The 6,555-nt window shown below is 37.8% G+C and overlaps 1 non-coding gene across 1 annotated transcript; it reads left to right on the top strand.

The window, feature by feature from the left end:
- Nucleotides 1–6,173: 6,173 nt before the first annotated feature.
- On the top strand, nucleotides 6,174–6,279 carry LOC140857698 (small nucleolar RNA R71). The gene has a single exon (XR_012141190.1). It is a non-coding gene; the product is annotated as a small nucleolar RNA R71 (small nucleolar RNA).
- The last annotated feature ends 276 nt before the right edge of the window (nucleotides 6,280–6,555 follow it).

Below are 6,555 nucleotides of genomic sequence, written 5' to 3'. Positions count from 1 at the left end.
CTGCACGCCCGCACCCACGCGTCTGCGCACGCCCTCTCGCGATGCCGCGCCTGTGCCCGCGCCCACTCACGCGCCCAGGAAGCGTTCTCCTCTCTTTTTTTTTATTCGAAAAAGAAACTTTTATTTCTTTACAATGACGCTTATATCCTTTTTGGATTCCTTGCATAGTATCTTCATTTTCTATAATACCATATACATCCTTCTTTTATTTAAATTTTATTTTAAGTCTAATTATCTTCAAACTTGAGTTCTTTTGATCTACGAATCGGACTCTTTGTATCGGCGATCACCTTTCCTGTAAAACATAAAAAGAAACATCAAATTCTTAATAAATAAAATAAATTAACTATAATTTTTTGCTTTAAATGACTTAAATTAAGTATTTATCACACCCCCCAACTTGAATTTTGCTCGTCCTCGAGTAAAATAGATATATCAGAATTGTGTACCGACTCGATCTTGAATCAAAAGTTAGGTTAGGCATCTCAAAAGGTAGATAATACCTGATCAGACCATTAAAGAGATACTTCATTGGATTATCAATTTGACCCAATTAGTGGCTGAGTATTAACTAAATAAATTTCAATAGCTTTTCTTTCACCAACTCTCTACTTTACTCTTTAAATCCTCTAACTTAATGTGAGATAGGTTTATTATCTTCTTGCAATTTAGTCTCCTTATTATCCATTATTTTTTTAACATTGCCCACCTTTTTACGTGAACCACAACGCTTACTTAGGCGAAAGGGCTCGATTACTCAGTAGAAAACCAATATTTTTTTTTTAATTAAATTTTAAGGAAAATTTTTGCATACCTCTACCTTTCCACCCAATCTCTCATGAAGCAGATTCTTTATTAAAATCAGTAAGAAGAGGTTTGTAGAATCACTCCTAAAATTTGGTCTAGTCTAAACCCTACCATTCATTGAATTTTCTTAATAATTTATTCCTCAGTATCTCTAAAATTATCTTGACCGTTAATCATTCATTGATTAGGATGCCTAATTGACTCTAAATCAAAATAAAATTTGGATACACAAAACTAATTATTTCTAGCCATACTCGAGGATTTGATTAATTTTCTTTCCCCCCAACTTAATCTACATTGTCCTCAATGGAGTAGGAAAGCAAAGAAAATAAAAGGAGAGAGTGCACCTGGGATAATTTTGCTTCGAAAGTTGAAGATAGCTTCATTGATTAATAGGTTCTTTATTCTAAATTTCTGCAACTGCAGTAAAATAAAAAAATATGAAATCATTGGGTTGCCTCCCAACAAGCGCTAAATTTTACGTCTTCAGCCAGACGTCAAGTTTATTATTTATTATAAAGTGGATCACACAGGTAGATGATGTCGATTCATTCTTTATATGCAATTTCATCTACATATGGCTTCAGACGTTGGCCGTTTACCTTAAATGTATTATCATTCCGGGGGTCATGAATTTCAATTGCTCCATGTGGGAATATTTGTATGACAATGAAAGGTCCATCCCATCGGGATCGAAGTTTATCGAGAAAAAAGCGTAACCTGAAATTGAAAAGCCATACCTTTTGATTTAGCTCAAACAATTTTCTAGAGATATATTTGTCATGAAAACTTTGGTTCGAGCCTTGTAAATTCGTGAACTCTCGTATGCATCGTTGCGAAGTTCTTTCAGTTCATTGATTTGCAACCTTCGATTAGAACCTGCATTCTTCATATTAAAATTAAACATTCGTATGGCCCAGAGTGCATGATGTTCTAATTCAACCAGCAGATGGCAAGCTTTGCCATAAACTAGTCGGTAGGGTGACATACCGATAGGGGTTTTAAAAGCTGTACGGTAAGCCCATAATGCATCATCTAAGCGAAGAGACCAATCCTTTCTATCGGGCCTAACCATCTTTTTTAGGATATGTTTAATCTCCCTATTTGACACCTCTACCTGACCATTAGTTTGGGGGTGATACGGTGTGGCCACTTTGTGTGTAATATTATATTTTTTCATAAGTGTTTCAAAATGTTTATTCGTAAAATGAGTCCCCCCATCACTAATGATCACCCTTGGGAAGCCAAATCGACTAATGATGTTTCATTGGATAAAACTAGTTACAATTTTATTATCTTTAGTCTGTGTAGCTATTGCCTCCACCCATTTTGACACGTAATCAACTGCCACTAGAATATATTCAAATCCAAATGAGGTTGGAAAAGATCCCATGAAATCAATCCCCCAAACATTGAAGATTTCTACTACTAAAATGGGGGTCAGCGGCATCATATTCTTCTTGGATAAATTTTCTGTTCGCTGACATTGCAGACAACTTCGGCCAAATTCATGTGCATCCTTGAAAAGCATTGGCTAATAAAACCCACTCTGCAGCACTTTTGCTGTAGTTTTTCTTCCACTAAAATGTCCCTCACATGCCGAAGAATGGCAAAAAGTGAGAATGCTTTGGAATTTACTCTCGGGGACACAACGGCGAATAACTTGGTCAGGACAGTATTTGAATAGTTCAGGTTCTTTCCAGAAATAATGTTTAATTTGCAAGAAAAATCAATCCTTTTCTTGTTTTGTCCAGTGAGAAGGTACTTGTCCTGTTGACAAGTAATTGACAATATGGGCAAACTATGGAGGACGGCTAGAGGAGATTGTGAAAAGTTGTTCGTCAGAAAATTTCTTTTTGACCTCATCTATGCCTATCATGTGTTCAACTAAGATCCTGGAGATGTGATCAGCTACCACATTCTCGGAACCCTTCTTATCTCGAATTTTCAAATCAAATTCTTGTAAAAGAATGATCCATCTGATCAAACGCGGTTTAGTATCTTTCTTTGAGAGGAGATATTTCAGAGCCGCATGATCAATGTAAACTAGAACCTTAGACCCTAACAGATATGAATAAAATTTTTTAAGGGCGAACACTACTGCTAGTAGCTCTTTTTCTATTGTAGTGTAGTTTAATTGGGCATCGAAAAGAGTCTTGCTAGCATAATAGATCACATGTGGCTCCTTATTGATTTTTTGGCCTAAGACGGCACCTATTGCAAAGTCAGAGGCATCACACATAATCTCAAATGGAATAGACCAATCAGAGGATTTTATTATGGGTGCTGTTGTCAGGGCTGTTCATAATGTGTTGAATGCTTTCAAACAGTTTTCGTCAAAGACAAATGGTTTATCCTTGGCCAACAGATTGCACAAGGATCTTGAAATCTTGCTAAAGTCTTTGATGAAGCGTCTATAAAATCTGGCATGACCTAAGAAGGATCGTATTTGTCGGACCGAAGTAGGGGGTGGTAGTTTTGAAATGACCTCAACTTTGGCTTTATCTACTTCGATCCCTCTTTCAGAAATAATATGTCCTAATACAATTCCTTTTCGCACCATGAAATGGCTTTTTTCACAACTTAGGACAAGATTTGTCTCCATACACTGTTTAAGAACTTTGGAAAGATTATGGAGACAATCCTCAAAGGTGGTTCCAAACACAAAAAAATCATCCATAAAAACTTCAAGACATTTGTCCACCATATCCGAAAAAATGGCCAGTATGCATCGTTGAAATGTAGTGGATGCATTGCAGAGCCCGAATGGCATACGTCGAAAAGTGAATGTGCCATAGGGGCAGGTGAAGGTAGTCTTTTCTTGGTCATCCAAAAATACAAGTACTTGATTGTACCCTGAATAACCATCAAGAAAATAGAAGAAACTTTGTCCTGCTAACCGTTCTAAGATTTGGTCGATGAAGGGCAATGGAAAATGGTCCTTCCTAGTAACGGCATTTAGTTTTCTATAATCTATGCATACTCACCATCCAGATAATATGCGAGTGGGAAGCAGTTCACTTTCTTTGTTCTCAACCACAGTAATACTTGATTTCTTAGGTACTACTTGAGTGGGGCTGACCCATTTACTATCGGATATGGGGTAGATGATTCCAGCATCTAATCACTTTACCACCTATTTCTTTACTACTTCATGCATGTTTGGGTTCAATCTCCTCTGCATATCTCGATGGGGTTTGACATTTGCCTCAAAATGAATATGGTGCATGCAAATGGAGGGGTCAATTCCTTTTAAATCGATAATGGACCAACCGATAGCCTCTTTGTGTTCCTTCAGAATACCAACCAATTGTGCTTCCTGATTAGGGGTCAAGTCTGATGCAATGATTGCCGGGAGGATGTCATTGGGTCCTAGAAATACATACTTGAGTGTGGCAGGAAGGGATTTCAATTCTAACGTAGGTGGTGATTCTAAAGATGGGACTATTGGTGTACTGGCTAATGTGGGCAATGGCTCGTACTTGATTGTCCATGGAGGAGTAATTTTATCGTGTGGTGTATCCAACAAGATGTTAACTTCTTTCATATATTCCTCAAAGTTATACACTCCAAAGTGAGCCAAGCAAGTATCTAAGGGGTTTGGTGCTAGAATTGTGGGTGTTGCATCTTCTATAATATCTTTTAGTGTATCTACTTCGAAACAACTATCCATTGATGGTCCTTGGGAAGCACCAAACACATTCAGTCTCAATTTTTTATTCCCAAATGATACGTCCATGACTCCTGTCTTACAATTAATGTATGCATTTGCCGTAGCTAGGAAGGGTTGTCCTAAGATAATGAAAATTTATTTAGGGTTGCCACTTAGTTCCATGTCGAGAACCAAAAAATCAACTGGAAAGTAAAATTTATCTACCTTGACCAAGACATCCTCAAGCATTCCACGTGGTTTCTTAATTGATCTGTCTGCTAATTGCAGTGTGACTGATGTGGGTTTTAGTTCTTCAAATCCAAAAAGTTCATACACCGAACTAGGTAAAAATTCACACTTGCCCCTAAATCCAGAAGAGCTTTTTCAATATGATAATCTTCTATAACACAGAAAATGATGGGGGCTCCTGGGTCCTTAAGCTTTGTAGGAGTGGCATTTTGGAAGACAGAACTAGCCTGTTCAGTGAGGTGTACTTTCTTTGGGATTTGTGATCTAGATTTACATTTTTGGGTGCACAAATCCTTCAAAAATTTGGCATAAGTAGGGACCTGTTTGATTGCGTCTAGAAGGGGAAGATTAATTTGGACTTGCTTAAACAATTCCAACATCTCATCGAGTTTTTCTCCCTTCTTATCTACAGGAATAGGGGCTTTCAAGGCATTCAAAAATGGGGCTTTAGACAAGTAAGATGATTCCGGTGCAGTTGGTTCATTCTCTATTTTCAGATCCTCCTTGTTCTTGGGTGATTTAGCTTCGGTTAGAGGTTTAGGGACGGTCTCATTGGTTTTACTAGTGTGTTCAATGACCTTCCCACTTCTTAGAGTCATGATTGATTTGGCGTGTTCAAAAAAAGCTTCTGGGGTATTAGAGCTCTCAATCACAAATTGCCCTCTTGGGTTGCTCTCGGGTTGGCTAGGTAATTTTCCTCCTTCCCTCCTACTGAATGTAGTCGCTAGTTGACCTATTTGGGTCTCTAGCTTAGCAATGGATTGTGTGTGGGAGTTAAGGGTCTGAGTGTTGACTTCTAATCGTTCTAATACTTTCAGAACTTTTTTCTCAAAAGCTGAGCTGTGACCAGTAGTAGATGGTTGAGGAGCATTTTGAAATTGATAGTATGGTCCATGCCTATATGTTGGGTCCTGATATTGAGGTCGAGGTGCGGCAGGGCCAACCACTGGTTGTGGTCTCCAAAAAAAATTTGGATGGTTTCTCCAGCCGGGGTTATAAGTGCTCGAATATGGATCGTTTCCTGATCTACGAGCTTGTTGGACTTGAGCTTGCTGAACCTGCTCGTGCATAAACTCAGGAAATTGAGGTACGACTGGGCATTCACTAACAAAATGGTTCGGACTTGCACACAATGTACAAACTTCTTGGATTGGGTTAGGTGGAATCGGAGATTGTCCAGTATTTAGAAGACGATCTAATTTTTGGGACAGTTCATCTACCTTATGATGGATATCTATGGCATTTCCTACTTCATATATTCTACCTCTCTTTGGGTTTAACATGGGTTTATCTCTAATAGAGGCAGACATATGATGTAATAAATTTTCATTTAAAATTTCAAACAGTTGCCATGCCTCATCCTCACTTTTCAGTATGAATGTCCCACCGCATGATGCATCGACCACTTGTCGATGTCTTTCAGATAGCCCATCATAAAAATATTGGATTAACTGCCACTTGGGTACAGCATGGTGGGGATATTTTCTAATAAGGTCCTTTAATCTCTCTCATGTTTCATAAAATATTTCTCCATCTAATTGAAAAAAACTAGTTATGGCTTTCCTTATTTGATTAGTTTTTTCTATGGGAAAATATTTCTTGAGAAACTCTCCTTGCAGCTGGTCCCAGGTTGATATAGTCATGGAATCCAAAGTATGTAGCCAGTATTTGGCTTTGTCCTTAAGTGAGTAAGGAAATAATTTTAACCAAAGAGCATCATCGGAGAAGTTGTGAATTTTGACAGTTGAGCATATATCAAAAAATTTTTCAAGATGTTTATAAGGGTCCTCATTACTAAGTCCATAAAATGAAGGTAACATTTGGATTATACTGGACTTAATTTCATA

The sequence above is a fragment of the Elaeis guineensis genome, chromosome 4, assembly GCF_000442705.2.
Source record: "Elaeis guineensis isolate ETL-2024a chromosome 4, EG11, whole genome shotgun sequence".
NCBI classification, from domain to species: Eukaryota; Viridiplantae; Streptophyta; class Magnoliopsida; order Arecales; family Arecaceae; genus Elaeis; species Elaeis guineensis.
This window is presented reverse-complemented; position numbering and strand designations above follow the sequence as displayed.